Consider the following 20,642-nt stretch of genomic DNA (forward strand, 5'->3'; position numbering starts at 1 on the left):
CCTCTAAATCTCAGCCCTTTTTTCTCCTTCTGGAGGCACTTCTCCCCAGTGAGGCCAGAGGAATTATGCTAAGAATAGTAGTAGCCTGAAAAGAAAGGGCTGTTAAAGCCTTTTTTTCAGGTATGACCAATGGGTTGCATCTGGTCAAGAATACACCCTCTGACCCAGGTGCAAAATTCCACCCTATGCAGCATTCCTAATCTTTGTCCAAGAAGTTAGCTGAAAAATAGAGAATGCTAATTTTAGGTGTTTAATCATTTTGGGGGATCCATGCATTTATAACTAGCACACAGAAAGGAAAGTCTAGGCACTTTAAGGAGGATGCTTATTTATTTCATTTTATATTCCGCACACCTTAGCTTCTGATTCTGATTGCATTTTCATGGGACTTGGAAGTGGATGTTGTTTTCCCAGGTGCACAGTCTGGTACTCCTAAGATGCACACTTAAGCCTCTTTTGGCAGCTTCTCTACCTCAGTACAGTTTGCCCATATTTATGACTGCTTTTCTTTCCCTTATGCTCCTTACCTTGCCACTAAATTGTGCATGTGGGTGAGAAGATCCATGCTTAAAATGATAAATAATGGGGGATTTATTTTTTAGCTGAAAGATCATTCTCAGATAAATCTTTGTTTCTTTATCATCGCCATGTTGATTAATTAACTGCAGTGATCCATTTTCTCACTTATTTTTATTTTATTGCAAAAACAATATAAAAGTGCTGACACATTTTGAAAATTAAAAAAACCCACTCTCAATCCCATTATCCACAACAACTTCTTTTTTCTTTTTTGCATATTCTCCTCCAAGTAATGCCCACAAGCATATATCTTTTTAGATTGTTGTAATAAGCATTGTGTGCATACAACTGTGTATTCTGCTTTTTATACTATATATTATGTTTTAAACATTTTGGCAAATTGCTAGGTATATTTAACAACTGTAAGAATTTCACGCAATAAAAGGCATACAATATACTTGGCTGCTCCCTTTTGATTAATAAAATCTTTTCTGCTCTTTTTTTTTCCTCCTCTCTCCTCCTTTTCCTCCTTCTACTTCCCCTCTTCCTCCTTATCATCTTCCCCCTAGTTCTTTTCCTTCTCCACCTCCTCCTGCATATCCTTTCTGCTCCTCCTTGCTATTATAGGTAAAAGGAAAAACATCTTTGCATATGCATATATATATTTCTAGCAAGTCATATATATATATATATATATATATGCCTTTTGCAGCGAACAAAGCTATCTTTTTTTCCCTTAGAGATGAATGCACTATGAGAGATTACTATAAGAGAAAAAGAAACTTGAATCTTATAACAGCCACCTAGGTACAAAAACAATAGGAGTGCATAAAAAATTAACTTCAGAAATTCTGAAGTAAATAATGGAATATAGTTATTGAATTATTTGACATTTTAAGAGTTTCTTTAAAATAGTCGATGATAAATAGAACATCACTACTGACACAAACTGTATTTGAAACACATTCACCCTCCAATGTATATGAGCAGTATCTAAGTGTTGGCCTATCTAAAATACTCTTATAAAATACAGTTTTTAAAAAATATAAAAACCTACTTTTAAAATATCATTAATGTCAAAAGAACATGCTGTAAAATGAATGCAAAGTTTATTGAAAGATGCATGAAACATATTTTATTTTATATGTTGTAAACAGAAGCATAATCAGGTTTTAAGATGTAATCTTCCATTTCAGAAGAAGTTCCTGGTTTCTCTGTTTCAGCCTTTTAGCTTTGGATTTTGAAATCTTCTTTGTAGTTTCTTCTGATACTTTTCACCAACCCTTCAGGGAAGCTCCGCACAAAGTATGTGGATGGAATGAGCATTGGCTACATGCAATGTTGAGGGAAAGAGAAAGAAAAACAAAAACAATTCCCAAACAACTCTTTCTATTAAAGTTTCAGAAAAAGCTTCAAATGTTCCCCAAAAGGATTAAACTTGCCCCTGATGATTTTCTTGTTTCTTCTTCCTTTTCAAAATGGACTCACAGGTTTCATAGCAAATGGATTCTTCATTAATAATACTCTCCCCAATTCCTTGTCTGTCATTAAACTCATCAGAGTTTCTCTCATAATCATCATGTCATATGTTCCTGTCTGTGTTACAACTTCAAAATTGATTTAAAAATGACACCTTCTCCACTTACAACATCCAACATCTACAGACTCTATACCAAAACCTTGCCTTAGGATGGCCGAAAGCTCCAAAGGGGTGGTAGAGTGGCGATTGCTAGGGCTATTTTTCTTCACATTAGGCTTCTTCTGTTCTCAATATATTTAACCCCATTCACTGAATTTTAAAATAGTGAAGATTTTTAAAATACATTTAGCCTGACAAGTGTTGGGGAACTCTATTGTTAGTATCCCCAACTCTTAAATCATTATCATCATCTTTCTTATTTTTGACAGCATCATCCTCACAGTGAAAGAATGAACACATTTGTGAACCATTTGTGAACCATTTAATGGATTTTTTTTTTGGCTCTCCAGTGGTTTAGAATTTATAATACTTATGTGAAAAGGAGTTCTGGATGTATCATATTAACATATGCTTGAATTTCTTTCCCTTTTAAAAGTTCTATTCTCTGCATTTCCAGTCATAGTTTAGAGTTTGCTGTCAGATTAACCAAATCTAATTCCTTATCTGTCTAGTTCTTCAGGTTAAATCCACAGACTTATTAGGAAGCAAAGTATCCTTGCATTTTGTATTCTCTTGAAAATCTGCCTCAAAAACACCTGAAAATTTTAGTTCTGAGTGAGGTTTAAGAGCAATAGAGTATTTTCCTCTAAAGTCTGAGTAATTTTGAATGTCTTTTCTAATGAAAACAATAGAGCCATCATACATTTTCTGCAAATAATGTGTGACTTCAACTCTGATTTCAAAATTTGTCCTAATCAAAAAAATCATCTAGCATTTTCTTTGCATGGTCTTTCCTAACCTGCAGCCCATTTTGCTGGGCATTTGCAAAACCTGTTGTCTCCAAGTCAAATAGTGATTGCACTGGTATGGACAAGTCTTTCTGGCTATCATGCCAAATGACACCTCACTCCTGGAATGCTATTTAATGGGCAATGTTGGAGGGAATTTTTGAAGTGCATTGCAATCATCTTCCCATAGTTGATTTTTTTTTTTTTTTTGGCTCAGTGTAGAGGCTTGCCATTTGCTCAAGGTGTAGCAGCCTTGAAGTAGTAGCCTGAGTCGAGGCACTGAACATAGGCCTGGTCCTGAGAAGAGTGTGGGGCAGGCCTCAGCGAGGAGGCAAAGGAGCACTAAAGAAAGGCATTAAGAAGCAGCTGCCCAAGGCCCTGGAGCTCATCTGGAACCCCAGAGTGGCCCAAGGGGAAGCCAAAGTAGAGAGACTTGCTTTAATTAAGGTGTAATTTAATTAACTGACACTCCTTTCTTGGTCCTTTGCCCCCTGGTGCCAGGTCCTGGCCAAATACTTCACTACAGTCCCCCTTGCCACATGCTTCCCTGAGGCCCGAGGGAATGAGTGAAGGGGCTGAAGGAGAAAGCCTTCTCATTATGACCTCCCTCTTCAGTATTCTCCTTTTGCCTACACCTGCCCTCTAGGCTTCCTACCACTTAGAAGGTCATTTAATACATACGAGGGATCAAGTTAGCTTTTCCTAATACTTGTATTTCTAAACATGAATGCAGGTGCTCAGAGAGGCCTTCCCTGACCAATAAAAACTAAAATAAGCGTCTCTGTTCCGCTGATAATTCAAGTGTTTTCCGACTCAGTATAGCATAGGAGCTTGGGCTCTGCAGTCAAACTGCCTGGGTTTGATTCACAGTTGCTCCATTTCTAAGCTATTTGACCTTCAATGAGTTGCTTAACATAGATGTGTACTAGTTTTTTCCTGTGCAAAATGGTGGTCTATCTTTTACAACAGTTTCTGGCACAAACCTGCTCAGTAAATGTTGGTTGTTAGACTAATACTCTCACTGCAGGTTGTATGTACACATTTATGGGCCATTGACTTGTTCGATGTTTCTATCCCCCACCACGGAATGGGAACTGTGTGTTTTGTTTGTCAATGCATGCCCCTCACATAGCACAGTACCTGTCACAGGGACTAAAAAACATTTGATGAATTAATCGCTCTTACAGTGTTTCAAAGTTGAACAAATTCATTTCCACTGCAGCATAATAACTCCATTTAATTATTTACTTTTATGTGCCTTAATTATTTATAGTCAAATTCTTTTCTTTTTCAAATGTGTTTGTTCTACAAATGATATCCTAGCCATTATATAAACCACTTTTGTGTAAGCCTATATACAGACCCACACATGCATGCACACACATATAATATATAGTATACATAAATACTATTTAACCAACAACAATACAATGAAAACAAATAGGCCCCCCATCTAATTTAAGAATTAAAAAACTTACCAGTGCATTTGAAGCCTCTTGCATGTCTGTTCCCAATCTCATATGCCCCCAACACCCACCCTGGTATACTATTCTGAATTACATATTAATTATATTTTTACATCACTTGACAGTTATACCACAAATGTCTGTATCCCATTCCTTTCTTCCTCGAACACTGTTTGGGTTTTTGGTTTATGCTTTCATTTTGGCTTATAAGCCAATACATATGAGTTAGTTCCCTAACATCCTCTAAAGGTGAACAATGGCTGTTTAAAAATACCACTATGAAGCCATGGATTTAAATATATTTTATGTGTTTTAATCCATCAAAATTATTATACTTATTGATGTACACATTTGTCTATCTTTGGTCAGTAGAAGCCTCTTTAAGTTGGCATCTGGGTTTTTTGGGCACAGCCTCAGTTGTCTTTGACAACTTCTTTGATTTTGGGTATAAGATGGCCCCTAACTTTCTTAGCTAAATATAGCATAATATGCACATTTTTCACCTTACATGAAATGATATAATTTATTCAAACAGTATCCCATTGATGGACATTTGGGTTGTGCCCAGCCTTTTGCTATTATAAATAACACTGCAATGAATAGCCTTGTATATATCTTTTCATATATTCACCAATGTGTCTTTTCTAAAAGTATGATCTCGTGGTCACAGTATATTCATACACAATTTTAGGAACAATCTCTTAAAAACAGCCCATCTAGTGCATTGTAAGCCATTTATAATCTGGCTGGCTATACTGTTAAAATTGGCTTTCTCATGATAGATGACCAGTCCCACTCTTAGTCCTAGTAAAAATGGAGAAAACAGGTTAATTGGTCTTTCTTGATAGTCAGTAGGATTTGACTGATGTTGTGTACAAGGTTTGCTCATTTGCTTTGTTTATTCAAGATTCTTTCCATCTGGGCTAATGGAGTTGACCTTGAGGCTGAAGCATGCCTTTAATACTGCTGGGGAACTTGAGTGAAAAGGGCATATGGAAATCTGTTACCAGATAATCTATATACCCTGCACAGGGTATGGTTTTTTGAGGGATAATCAAGCCCCACAGCCAGCATGTAAATAAAATTTTTAAAAATAGCTCTTCTTAAACACTTCAGAAATGAACCCTACTTGTTTCCTCTCACCTCACTTCCCTTGCTTCTACTCTTTTCAACTCCCCCAATGGATGGCACGTGATATTCCCACTTCTTCCTCACTCATTCACTCAACAAATTTTTATTGAATTAATTTCTATGTATTTCCATGTTAGGGTATTATTTTCACTCAGGGTCCATGTTATTTTTTGCAGAAAATTCTTACATTTTTATCTTGATCAAAGTTCACTTTGGACACAGAATGTTTGTCACTGCATTGTTAAGGCAGCTCCCCCACCCCTCCATAATACAGACTGCAAGATCAAAAGCTACATGCAAAAGACTGAAACTGGACCACTTTCTTAGAACATACACAAAAACAAACTCAAAATGGATTAAAGACCTATATGTGAGACCTGAAACCATAAAATTACTAGAAGAAAACATAGGCAGTAATTTGTCTTTGGCCATAGCAACATTTTTCTAGATATGTCTCCTCAGGCAAAGGAAACGAAAGCAAAAATAAACTGTTGAGACTACATTAAAATAAAAAGATTCTGCACAATGAAGGAAACCATCAACAAAATGACAAGGCAACCTATTGAATGGAAAAAGAGACTGCAAATGATATATCGATAAGGGGTTAATATCCAAAATATATAAAGAACTTATACAACTCAACACCAAAAAAACCCCCCAAGCAATCTGATTAATAAATGGGCAGAGGACATGAACAGACATTTTTCCAAAGGAGACATACAGATGGCCAATAGATACATGAGAAGGTGCTCAATATCACTAATCATCAGGGAAAATGCAAATCAGAACCACAATGAGATATCACCTCACACCCATCAGAATGACTTGAATCAAAAAGACAAGAAATAACAAGTGCTGGTGAGGGTGTGGAGAAAAAGGAACACTTGTGCACTGTTGGTGGGAATGCAAATTGATGTAGCCACTGTGGAAAACAGTATGGAAGTTTCTCAAAAAAATTAAAATAGAATTACCATATGATCCAGTAATTCCACTACTGAGTATTGACCCAAAGAAAACAAAAATATGAACTTGAAAAGATATGTGCACTCCTATGATTATTGAAGCATTATTTACAATAGCCCAGATATGGAAGCAGCCCAACTGTATATCAATAGATGAATGGATAAAGAAGAGATGGTATATAAATACAATGGAATATTACTCAGCCATTAAAAAGAATGGACTCTTGCTGTTTGCAACATCATGGATGGACCTACAGGGTATAATGCTAAGTGAAATAAGCCAGTCAGAGAAAGACAAATACCATATGATTTCACTCATATGTGGAATTTAAGAAACAAAACAAATGAAAAAGAGACAAACAGAACAACAGACTCTTAAATACAGAGAATAAACTGGTGATTGCCATGGAGAGGTAGGTAGGGGGAGGGATGAAATAGATACAGAAGATTAAGCGGACACTTACCATGATGAGCACTGAGTAATGTACTTTTAAAAAATGCAGTCTACAAACAATCCTAAAATTTGTATGGAATCAGAATAGACCCCGAATCACCAAGGAAATGTTGAAAAAGAAAAACAAAGCTGGGGGCAGCACGTTGCCCGATCTCAAGCTATATTACAAAGCTGTGATCACCAAGACAGCATGGTACTGGCACAAAAACAGACATATAGACCAACGAAACAGAACAGAGAGCCCAGATATGGACCCTCAACTCTATGGTCAAATAATCTTTGACAAAGCAGGAAAAAACATGCAATGGAAAAAAGACAGTCTCTTCAATAAATGGTGCTGGGAAAATTGGACGGCCACATGCAGAAGAATGAAACTCGACCATTCTCTCACACCATTCACAAAGATAAACTCAAAGTGGATGAAAGACCTCAATGCAAGACAGGAATCCATCCAAATCCTAGAGGAGAACATAGGCAGTAACCTCTTTGACATCGCCCACAGCAACTTATTTCAAGATACATCTCCAAAAGCTAGTGGCACAAAAGCAAAAATGAAATTTTGGAACTTCATCAAGATAAAAAGCTTCTGCACAGCAAATGAAACAGTCAACAAAACAAAGAGGCAACCCACAGAATGGGAGAAGATATTTGCAAATGACACTACAGATAAAGGGCTGGTATCCAAGATCTAGAAAGAACTTCTCAAACTCAACCCCCAAAAAACAAATAATCAAGTCAAAAAGTGGGCAGAAGATATGAAAAGACACTTCTCTGAAGAAGACATACAAATGGCTAACAGACACATGAAAAAATGTTCATCATCACTAGCCATCAGGGAAATTCAAATCAAAACCACATTGAGATACCACCTTACACCAGTTAGAATGGCAAAAATTGACAAGGCAAGAAACAACAAATGTTGGAGAGGTTGCGGAGAAAGGGGAACCTTCTTACACTGTTGGTGGGAATGCAAGTTGGTACAGCCACTTTGGAAAACAGTGTGGAGCTTCCTCAAAAATTTAAAAATAGAGCTACCCTATGACCCAGCAATTGCACTCCTGGGTATTTACCCCAAAGACACAGATGTAGTGAAAAGAAGGGCCATATGTACCCCAATGTTCATAGCAGCAATGTCCGCAATAGCCAAACTGTGGAAAGAGCCGAGGTGCTCTTCAACAGATGAATGGATAAAGAAGATGTGGTCCATATATACAATGGAATATTACTCAGCCATCAGAAAGGATGAATACCCACCATTTGCATCAACATGGATGGAACTGGAGGGGATTATGCTAAGTGAAGTAAGTCAAGCAGAGCATGTGACTCTTGATCTTGGGGTTGTAAGTTCAAGCCCCACATTGAGTGTCAAGATCACTTAAAAATAAAATAAAATGAAATCCTTAAAAAAAATCTTCCTAAAATTACATATACTCAAGAATTTAGAAATAAAACTGACATGGAAAGATTGCAAACCTCAAAAGTCCCTTTATATGAAATGAGACAGATGCAGAATTGTATGAAAACATATGAAAGAATAATTAGTAGTCTGGAAACATATGAAATAATAAAACTTACTGGTAAAGGTAAGTATACAGTGAAATTCAGACTATGTTAATAATGTAATGATAGTGCATAAATCACTTTCAACTCTAGTATAAAAGTTGAAAAAACGTATTAAAAAATAACCATAACTACAATAATTTTTTAATGGATACACAATATAAAAAGGTGTAAATTGTGACATCAATAACATAAAGTGTGTGTGTGGGGAAATAAAGTATAGAATTTTAATATGTATGTGAAGTTTTGTTATCAGCTTAAATTAATATTATTTTATTTAAGCCTCATGGTAAACAAAAAGAATCTGTAATAGAGACACAAAATAAAGAAAGGAATCAGAGCATAGTATAACAAAAAAATCATCAAATTACAAAAGAAGACAGTAAGAGGTGAAGAAAGGAACAAAGGAATTACAAAACAGCTAGACAACAATTAAAAAAATGGCAGTGTCTTCACCTATTAGTAATTACATTAAATGTAAACAGATTAAATTTCCCCAAACAAAAGACATAATGTGCATGAATAGATTAAAAAAAGAAGACCCATCCATACACTTCCTACACTCAGTTAGCTTTAAGGACACATACAGACTGAAAGTGAAGGGTTGGATGAAGATATTCCATGCAAATAGTAACCAAAGAGAACTGGAGTGGCTGTTCTTAGACAAAATAGACTTTAAGTAAAACACTGTAACGGGAGACAAAGAAGGATATTATATAATGATAAAGGGATCAAATAATCAAGATGATATAACAATTATAGATATGTATGTACCCAGTATTTGAGCACCTAAATATATAAAGCAAATATTAAAATATATGAAGGGGAGAAACAGCAACAATATAATAATAGTAGGGGTCTTTAATACCTTACCTACAACAAATGATAGACTGTCCAGACAGAAAAACAAAAAGGAAACACTGGAGTTGAACAACACTATTGACAAAATGAACCTAACGGTCATAAACAGAATATTGCATTCAACCTTAGCAGAATACTCAGTCTTCTTAATGGCATATGTAATATTATCCAGGAGAGGTCATATATAAGGTCACAGAATAAGTCTTAACAATTTAAGAAGACAAATCATATCAAGAATCGTTTCTAACTACAGTGGTATGAAATTGGAAAATTCACAAATATGTGGAAATTATAGAACACACTTGTAAACATTCAGTGAGTCAAAGAAATCAAAAAGGAAATACAAAAATTTCGAACCATAAAATGGAAACACAACATACCAAAGAGGGAGGCATGTTCCCATATTAAGAAAGAAGAAAGATCTTAAATAAACAACCTAACTTTACACCTTAAGGAACTAAAAAAAAAAAACAAAAAAAAAAGAACAAACTAGCCTGAAGGTAAAAAGAAGGAAACAAGAAAGATTACAGTGGAAATAAATGAAGTAAAGACTGGAAAGAAAATGGAAAAATATCAATGAAACTAAGAGCTGTTTTTTTTTCTTTTGAAAAGATCAACAAAATTGACAATATTTTATCCAGACTAAGGAGAAAAAAAAAAAAAAGACAGGACTCAAAGAGATAAAATTATAAATAAAGGAGGAAACATTACATCTAATGCCATAACACCATAGAAAAAGAAAGGATTATAAAAGACTACTATGGGGCACATGGGTGGCTTAGTCTGTTGAGCCTCCAACTCTTGATTTTGGTTCAGGTCATGATCTTGGGGTCCTGGGATTGAGGCCTGTGGTGGGCTCCACAGTCAGCACGGAGTCTGCTTGGGGTTCTCTCTCCCTTTCCCTCTGCCCCTCCCCCTACTCATGCTCTCTCTTTCTAAAATAAATTAATTCTTTAAAATAAAAAGACTACTATGAACAATTATATACTATAAAATTGGATGACCTAGAAGAAATGAATAAATTACTAGAAATATATAACCTATCAAAACCGAGTCATAAATAGAAAGTCTGAGCAACCCAATAACCTATGAGGAGATTTAATCAGTAATAAAAAACATACCAATGTATATAAAAGACCAGGACCAGATGGCTTCACTGGTGAATTCTACTAAATATTTAAGTAAAAATTAATGTCAATCCTTCGCAAACTCATCCAAAAAATTGAAGAGGAGGGAACATTTCCAAACTAATTTTAAAAGACCAACATCACCTCATACCAAAGACAGACAAGGCACTTTAAGACAAGAAAATTGCAGACCAATATCATTAATGAACATAGATGCAAATGTTGCCAACAAAATACTAGCAAACTGAATTCAACAGTATATTGAAAGGGTCATATGTCATGATCAAGTGAGATTTATCCCTGGGATGGAAGGATGTTTCAAAATATGCAAATCAATAAGTGTGATATACTACATTAACAGAATGAAGGATAAAAATCATATGATTATCTCAATAGATAGAGAAAAAAACATTTGATAAAATACAACACAACATTCTATCATGATGAGATTCTCAACAAATTAGGTATGGAAGGAAAATGTCTCAACATAATAAAGGTCACATATTACAAGTCCAGAGCTAACATTATACTCAATGGTGAAAAGCTGAAAGCTCTTCCTGGAAGATCAAGAACAAGTCAGTGATCCCCATTGTTGCCACTTCTACTCAACACAGTACTGGCCAGATCAATTAGGGAGGAAAAAGAAAGAAAAGACATCCAAATCAGAAAGGAAGAAGTAAAATTATCTTTGTTTGCAGATGGCAGGGTCTTATATATAGAAAACCCTAAAGACATCACCAAAATTTGTTCGAACTAATAAATGAATTCAGTAAAGTTGCAGGAAACAAAATCAACATACAAAAATCAGTTGCATTTCTATACACTATCAATGAACTATCCAAAAAAGAAATTAAGAAAACAATCCTACTTACCATAGCATTGAAAACAATAAAATATTAGGAATAAATTTAACCAAGGGGTGAAAGATGTATACACTGATAATTATAGCACATTAATGAAAGAAATTAAATAAGACACAAATAAATGGAAAGGTACCCCTGTACATGAATTAGAAGAATATTTTTAAAATGTCCATACTACCCAAGCAATCTATAGAGTCAATGAAATCCCTATCAAATTTCAATGGCATTTTTCATAGAAATAGAAAAAAACAATCCTAAAATTCATATGGATCTACAAAAGACCCTCAATGGCCAAAGCAATCTTGAGTAAGAAAAACAAAACTGGAGGCATCACACTGTTTGATTTGATTTGATTTAATTTAATTTAATTGTTTTTGTTTTATGCCATCTCTCTCTTTAATTTTAATTTCAGAATACTTAACATAAAATATTGTATTAGTTTCAGGTGTACAATATAGTGATTCAACAATTCTATACATTATTCAGTGCTTATCATGATAAGTATACTCTTAATCCCCTTCATCTATTTCACCCATCCCTCCACCTGCCCTCCTCCATCAGTTTTTTCTCTATAGTCAAGAGTCTGTTTTTTGGTTTGTCTCGTTTTTCCTTTGTTTGTTTTGTTTCTTAAATTCCACATAAGAGTGAAATCATATGGTATTTCTCTTTTTCTGACTAACATTTCACTTAGCATAACTTGATGTTTGTGTTTTTGATTTTAGCCATTCTGACAGGTGTGAGGTGGTATCTCTTTGTGGTTTCGATTTGAATTTCTTTGATGATGAGTGATGTTGAGCATCTTTTCATGTATCTGTTGGCCCCATCTGTATGGTTTCTTTGGAGAAATGTCCATGTCTTCTTCTCATTTTTTAATTGGATGATTTGGTTCTTTTTGGTGTTGAGTTGTATAAGTTCTTTATATATTTTGGATACTAACCCTTTATCAGACATGTCATTTACAAATATCTTCTCCCAAATAGTAGGTTGTCTTTTAGTTTTGTGGACTGTTTGTTGGGTTAGCAAGGTTTGAGCAGGGGATCTGTCAGAGGGGACAGATCCCCAGAAGCGTACAGAGGTGGGGTGCACTGTTAGCAAACTAGGTGGAGAATATTTGTGCTGTGGTGGTTCCTGGAGGTGTCTGTGCATCTAGCCTGGTGGTAGAGAGTGAAATGGTGCCTACCAGCTCTTTTGTTCATGGAAAACTCTACCAAAGATCCCTGTCCCTTTAGCACATGCTCTGAGATTAGTAAATAAATCTCCTTCTGTATACCCCAGGTATTTTTCAAGTTGATGCTTCTATGCTGTATCTTAGCAGGGCTGTTTGTTGTGCTTTCTCTTTAAGGGTGGGGACTCAATTTCATATTGCCCTCCAGCTCTCCCATAGCTGAGTGGCTGATTTTTAAAGTTTTAGCTGTTAAGCCTCACTGATTGTAAGGACTTGCTAAGGTAGGTTCCTTGGGTTTTGAAGGCCAAATGTTATGGGGATTTATCTGTCCAGTGGAGGTTTTCCATGCCTGGGGTGCAATTTGCTCCCTTCCCCTCTTTGTGCCCTCAGTGTCCCTCCTTCCTGTGGACTCTCCCATGGGTCGGTTTGGCTCCTGACCACATCTCTGCCCTTCCTACCCTCTTCTTTGTGGCCTCTTCTCTATATTTAGCTGTAGAGAGTCTGTTCTGCCAGTGTTCCAGTCATTTTCTGGTTTATTTACTCTGATGTGGGTGTTATCTAGGTGTATTCATGGGATGATGTGAGCCTAGGATCCTCCTACTCTGTCTCTTTCCCAGAAGTCCACACTGCTTAATTTTAAAATATATTATAAAGCTATAGTAACTTAAATAGTATGGTACTGGCATAAAAACAGACACACAGACCAATGGAACAGAACAGAAAGTTCAGAAAGAACTCCACACATTTTCAATCAACCGATCTTCAACATAGCTCCCAAGAACACACAATGGGGAAAGGATACCCCTTCAATAAATGGTTTGGAAAATTTGTAAATCCACATGCAGAAGGATTAAACTGGACCCTTATCTCATACCATGTACACAAATAAAGTCAAAATTGATTAAGGACTTAAATGTTAAGACCAAAAATGAAAACCATTGGAAGAAAATATAGAGAAAAAGCTTCTTGACACTGGTCTGGGTAATAGTTTTTGGATATGACTCTAAAAGCACAGGCAACAAGTACAAAAATAGACAAATGGAATTGCATCACACTAAAAAACTTTTGCGCAGCAAAGGAAACAATCAAAAGAGTGAAGAGGCAACCTAGGGAATAGGATAAAATATTCCCAAACCACATATAAAATAAGGGTTAACATCCAAAATATATAAGGAACTCAAGCAACTCAGTACCAAAAAGAGGAGAAAAAAGAAAGAAAGGAAGAAAGAAAGGAAGAAAGAAAGAAAGAAAAGAGAAAAGAAAAGAAAAGATCCCAATTAAAAAATGAGCAATGGACCTGAATAGACATTTTGCCAAGAAGACATACAAATGTCCCACAGGTATATGAAAAAGTGCTAACCATCTTTAATCATCGAGGAAATGCAAACTAAAACTGCAATGAGATATCACCTTACATTTGTTAGGATGGCTATTATCTAAAAGATAAAAAGTAAGTGTTGTCAAGGATGTGGTGAAAAGGGAATCCTTATACACTGTTGGTGGGAATGTGAATTGGTACAGCCACTATGGAAAACAGCATGGAGGTTCATCAAAAAATTAAAAATAGAACTAGAATATGATCCACAATCCCACATTTTCAATGTAGGGTTGAGATACAAAATTTGTATCTCCAAGAGATATCTGCACTCTGATGTTCATTGCAGCATTATTCACAGTAACCAAGATATGAAAACAAAGTATCCATCCAAAGAAGAATGAATGGAAGGTGAAAATGTGGTATAGATTTGCAATAGAATATTATTTATTCATAAAAATGAAGGAAGTCCTTCCATTTGTGACTTGAATGAACCTGGAGAACATTATGCTAAGAGAAATAAGGCAGACACATAAATACAAATACTGCTTGGTCTTACTTAAATGTAGAATCTGAAAAAGGCAAACTCTTAAAACCATAGAATAGTGGTTACCTGGGGTTGGGGGCTGGAAAATGTGAGGAAATGTTGGTCAAATGGTACAAAGTTTCAAATATGCAAGATGAATAAATTATGGAGATTAAATGTACAGTATGGTGACTGTAGTAAACAACACTGTATTTCGTACTTGAAATTTGCTAAGAGAGTAGATAATTGTTTTCACCAAAAAAGTAAACTATGTGAGGTGATTGATATGTTAATTAGCTTGACTGTGGTAAACATTTCACAATGTATACATATATTGAAAGGTCATGTTGTGTACCTTAAATATGTATAATTTTTGTCAATTGTCACTAATGCTAGGAAAAAATCCTAGCTTTAGTTAAATCATTAAAAAATGATTTTTAATATTACAGTACACTTACTCCCTAATGTCATTTGGGCATGTGTTCGGTTGCTATTCTAGATGCTAAGCAAGATCTAAGTGGTACTAAGTGTTAGATGAATTGACTGCCTTTTACAAGAAGGACATGCTCAGATTCAGAACAGGGTTTTCCTAAGCGATTTGTTTCTGGGTAAATTACCCATAATCTACATTGAGAAGGTTGCAGGGCTACGACTGGGTTTTGCACCAGTGCTTTCTAGTTTGCAAAATCACTTTCCAATATTACACTTTCAGCCTGGCTCTGAGGCTTGATTCCCTTATATGGCCTGACATGTGAGGTCATCTCCAAAGTAATCAACTCTGCCTTTTGATTTTCATTTCTTCTTTTCCAGCAAGGTAGAGGTCTTACACACATACCCCTTACTGGACTAAACTATAGAAAGCTAAAGGAATATTGTTTATTAAAGAAAAGGGACACTATCACAAAACTTTACTTCTCTGCCATAGAAATCCAAATCCTGTGTCACATACAGAGTTCAATTATATTTATGCTTTAATTTCTTCACTTGTAAAGTATATACAAAGTTTCTTACTTATAAAGCACTTCATTTATTTATTCACCAATATTTACTGTTCATTCATAAGCCCTTGGGGTGACCCTATTTTAGTTTGTTTGGTCTGCTGTAACAAGGTACCACACCACAAAGTGTATGGTTTAGAACAACAGAAATGTATTCCTTCACAGTTCTGGAGGCTAGAAGTCCAAAATCAAGGTGTCAATGGAACTATACTGCTTCTGAAGGTGCTAGGGAAGGATCCTTCTTTGCTTTTCTCGTTTCTGGTATTTGGCTGATAATCTTTGCCATTCTTCGCTTGTAGATACATCACTGCAATTCTACATCTTCATATGGTGTTCTCCCTGCGTGTCTTCACAGGGTCTTCCCTCTGTGTATATCTCTTTCTGTGTCCAAATTTCTCCTTTGTGTAAGAACACCGGTCATATTGGATTAGGGATCACTCTAATGATCACATTTTGATTACCTCTCTGAAGACTCTGTTTCCAAATAAGGGTACATTCTGAGGTAGTAGGGGTTAGGACTTCAACATACCATTTTTGGGATACAATTCAACCCATAATAGATGCTAAGATGAATAAAACACAGTCCTTGATGTCAAAGTGATTCCTATTTAGTAGGGGAGATTAGCTATACAGAAATAACTGTTCTACAAAGCATCAAGCAAGGGTTTTAAGTGAATGACCATGCCAACTCTGAGGAGAGAGACCACTTTGAATGAAAAGAATATGGAAGGAATAGGATTTGAAGCTCCTGTTATCTAACACAGAGGACAATTTTCAGTGTACATTAGGAAATATTTTTTTTAAAGATTTTATTTATTTATTTGAGAGAGAGAGTGAGAGAGAGAAAGAGCACAAGAGGGGGGAGCGGGAGAGGGAGAAGCAGACTCCCCGCTGAGTAGGGAGCCCGATGCGGGACTCGATCCGGGACTCCAGGATCATGACCTGAGCCGAAGGCAGTTGCTTAACCAACTGAGCCACCCAGGCGCCCAGGAAATATTTTTAAATAGGTTGCAATAAATTATTTTTGTGTCCATTCAACAGCTGTCATATTTCTGAACACCCCTGTTCCCACAACAGTCCCTCTCTAACCTCCTTATCCTGCCTTAGTTTTCATAATACTACACACAATCTGACATATTACAGAGTTAATTGTTTATCTTCCCCTAGCAAAATGTAAGTTGTTTGAAAATAGGACCCTTGTTTACCTTATCTACCTCTGTATTCCTAGTGACCGGACCAGTGCCTTGTATGTAGTAGGTACTCAATAAATACTTGATCAACAAATGAACAAATGAATTATCCAGTGCATAGCTTGAAATAGCAGCTTGTTAGTTTTTTTTCACTTCCTTTTCCTGAAGGAACAGGAAGGCAAATGGCCTTTGGGCCAAGCAATCACCTCTAGTGGTGAGAGAATCTTCTTGCAGTGTACCAATTTAAGGGATTGAAATGAAGGGTGCTAAGTAACTAAGATTCCAAACAAGGGGCTGGGCCCTTCCGTGGTGGCCAGGAGCTGTTGTGTCAGGTAAGAAGAGAAACAGAAATTGGCTGCCAGGACTAATTTATGTAATTCCATTCCATTTTCCTCTTGGCTCTTCTTCTTAAGTTAAAAGCCTATGCAGCCACCCCCTGCAATTTCCACAGCATGACAGTCAGGAGGAATCGTGTGGCCAGAAATCATTGCAGTACAATGCAAATGGAGGGGTTCAGCAGAACTGCAGTGTCTGTTCTTTCATTTCACTATCAGACAATGGCACAATTACAAGCAATTACTTATTAGATGTTTGAAAACTGTTGTAAAAAGCCAGCACCGTTTGCCAAAAGTAATTTAATGAAATTGGGCATAATTGCACCCTGAACTGAAGTTTTCTGATTTGCCCACATTTAGATGACTCCACAGAAATTATTTAGCAAATGAATGAATAAAAACACATAGACAAAAATCCCTGTGTAGTTGATGGAAATGCACAGCATCAATAGTGAAGGCCACAGATCTTTAAATGATTTAAAATGAGATTTTTGACAAATGGATAGGGAGTAAGCTCATATTTGCTTGATAGAATGTAAAACACTATTACAAAGGAACATAAGATATATTAAGGCTCAAGAATCCATTTGATATTTTGATTGGAAATTGATAACAGTTATAAATTTCATGTTGATTAATGGCATTGTTAAATAATAAATATGATAGCAATAAAGAAAGTTTTCACCAATTTGGATGAGGGGAGTTTTAAATTTGTTAAAACTCTAATTTAGAAGATAGTTTTTTTAAAAAAACAGAGTTTCTTTACTTTTTCATATACATAGTAGTTACATTGGCCAACTAACTATTGTCTTGTCCTGTAGGGTCCAGTATTTTCTGTGAATTTATGAGAATGATTTATAATTAACATCTGAATTGTTTGTAAATTGATGCTTAATTATAGTAGGTTCTCTGATGGGGTTTGAACATTCCTTCTCATATTTCTTTATTGATAAGCTATTGGTTAAGCAATCCTATCTCTATGTGTTTTATTTTCCTTTTTATCAAATGACTTTATCAGTAAATGCTTGTTTATTTATTTTTTTAAAGATTTTATTTATTTGTTAGAGAGCACGCGCGGGAGCATGAGCAGGGGGAGGGGCAAAGGGAGAGGGACAAGCAGGCTCCCCGCTGAGCAGGGAGACCAACGTGGGGCTTGGGGCTCAATCCCAGGACCCTGAGATCATGACCTGAGCCGAAGGAAGACACTTAAGTGACTGAGCCACCCAGGTGCCTCAGTAAATGCTTGTTTATTTTTAAAAAATCAAGCAATACAAAAATGCAAAAAGGGAGGAAGTCACCTCAAAGCCCATCACCCAGAAACAACCACCATTAACATTAGTGCACATCATTCCATCATTTCATCTCTCTACGCAAATATACAAGTGACTAGATGACTAGATAGAGTCATGAAGTAGTTTTAGAAAATAGGATTATACTGTATTAATTTTAAATTTAAAAGGAGTACATTGAAGTTAACTTGAATTTAGTAGAAGAAAAAGAAATCAGAGTAAAATTGAAAAACATTGTCAAGGTTAAGCAAAAAATAATTATTATAATAAGTATTATTTAAAAAATGTTCTTAAGTTCCATGGGAGATTTTTTAGAGAGTACTTGTTACTTATTTTTATTTTTTCAAGGCTATTAGCATTTAAATTGACTTCAAAAATCCCAGTTCCTATAACTGTTCAGTTTTAACTCTGTTAAAAAGTATTCAGTGCTTATACGCAAACAATGAATCATGGAACACTACATCAAAAACTAATGATGTAATGTATGGTGATTAACATAACATAAAAAAAAAAAAGCATTCAGTGCTTACTATTAGTTTTTTGGCCACAACCTCTCCATCCCTAAATTCTGTATTTGGATTAATCTTTTAGGTGACTGGTTGTATCATCAACTAATTTTTTCAGGTAGGGCTCATGGTGGTTTTTGAATGTGTGCATGTTTGAAGAAGCCTTTTACCATTATACACAAAGGGCAACTTGATTGGTTATAAAATTATATGCCATGGTTCCCCCCACCCCTCGCCCCCAGGATTGCAGAAATGGCTCTGTTATCTTCTTGCCCAGAGTGTTTGCTTCCCTTTACCATGACTTCTCCATTCATCTTTTGTTTGGCTAGATTTCATCATCAAATCATTCTTACAAGGGTTCTCTTTTCCCAAGATCCCTTCATGTTGAATGCTGCTATGGAGAAGTCTGAGGCCAGCCTAGTATCTTTCTCTTTTGTCAGTGCTTTTTCCCCCTTGTCTGGATGACTGAAGAATTCCTGAAGGCAGTAAGTAATTGCTTTTACTCTCAAGAGTTCAGTCTTCACTTTTCTCTAGGCTGTCCATACATGTCATCAGTCTGATTCTGACCAGATGATGGGTATTAGAAAGAATTTTCAAGTTTTTATTAACTACTTTTTCCCTTAGGACTATCTCTGCAGGTTGTGGTTGGATCAAATCCCTTGATATATCACTCTAGAATATCAGAATCTTCTTTTTTTCCCATTGGCCATGACTTTTTGGAAGTGTTTGGTATGAGGTTATAGCCTTATGTTAATTTGCTGCTGGTAAAGTTACCACCCTTCCCATTTTTATTGTTTAAAAATATTGCTGTCTCTTTTCATTGCATACAATAATTTTCCTTCATTCTTTGGACTCATCTGGAAGTAGAACACAATACTTGTTTGTCTGATTTTTCCCATCATTTTATTTTTAAAATTTCAAACATACAGCAAAGATGAAAGAACTATACTCACTTGATCAGTCAATGCCCAGTCAAGAGACAGAAACTACATCAGAATTTTGAACAGGGAAATTTGATATAAAAAACTGTTAACTGGGTAAAGGCTGGTTGAGTAGAGGTATCATCATCTCACATTAGTGCAGTACTTTTTTTCCACGTCCAAGCTTGTCACCCTCTTGTACCCACTATTGGCAGAGCAAGACCAGAAACTAGCTGGCAATGGAAAGAGTGGGTTGCAGAGTCCAGCTCCAGAATCACAAAATGCGGCCAAGAAGGGTTGGGGTGGAGATATGAGTCAATAAATTACTGGCACACCCATTTCCTGGATCTTACCATTAACATTTTCTTATACTTGTTTTATCACCTATCTACCCACTAGCCCATCCCTTTATTCATTCATCAATTCATCATAGTTTTGATGTATTAGAAAGTTGTAGGTTGCAGGCATCAGTATACTTCCACTTACATAGTTCAGTATGCATAGCATTAACTACAATTTGATACTTGAGTTTTTTCAATTTTAAAAATTGTAGAATTTTTAAAAAAACAAATGTGAAATTAAATTACATGCACAAATTCACTGATCTTTGAAAAATTCATACATCTGTGTAGCCCTAACCCCTATTAAGATATAAAATATTTTGATTGTCCCCAGAAAGTTTCCTCATTCCCCTTTCCCACTCAATACTCTTCCCCTGCTCCTAGACACCAATGTTCTAATTTTTTTGTGTGCCATACATTAGTTTTCCTTTTTCTAGAACTCCATAAAGATGAAATCATAGAGTATGTACTCTTCTCCTGTGTCTGGGTTCTTTTCCTTAGTATAATGGTTTTGAGATCTGTCAGTGGCTTTGGTCAATATCAATAGTTTATCCCTTTTAAATAATAGTGTTCCATTGTATAGATATGTCATAGTTTGTTTATTCATGCTCTTATTAATGAACACCTGGGCTGCTTTCAGTTTGAACTATTGTGAATAGAGTGCTATGCACATTCTTAAATAATTTA

General features: G+C 35.8%; 1 long non-coding RNA gene across 1 annotated transcript in view; it reads right to left on the reverse strand.

The window, feature by feature from the left end:
- Window positions 1-1,650: 1,650 nt before the first annotated feature.
- The window catches only part of LOC135361972 (uncharacterized), a 237,700-nt gene continuing 218,708 nt past the window's right edge, over window positions 1,651-20,642 (reverse strand). Inside the window, exon 3 of the long non-coding RNA XR_010406272.1 lies at window positions 1,651-1,848. This is a non-coding gene — a long non-coding RNA (uncharacterized LOC135361972). The remainder of the gene's footprint in view (window positions 1,849-20,642) is intronic.

This window comes from Mirounga angustirostris, unplaced genomic scaffold (assembly GCF_029215605.1).
Source record: "Mirounga angustirostris isolate CCGP_5_RB_7025 unplaced genomic scaffold, mMirAng1.0.hap1 SCAF_11, whole genome shotgun sequence".
Classification (NCBI taxonomy): Eukaryota; Metazoa; Chordata; class Mammalia; order Carnivora; family Phocidae; genus Mirounga; species Mirounga angustirostris.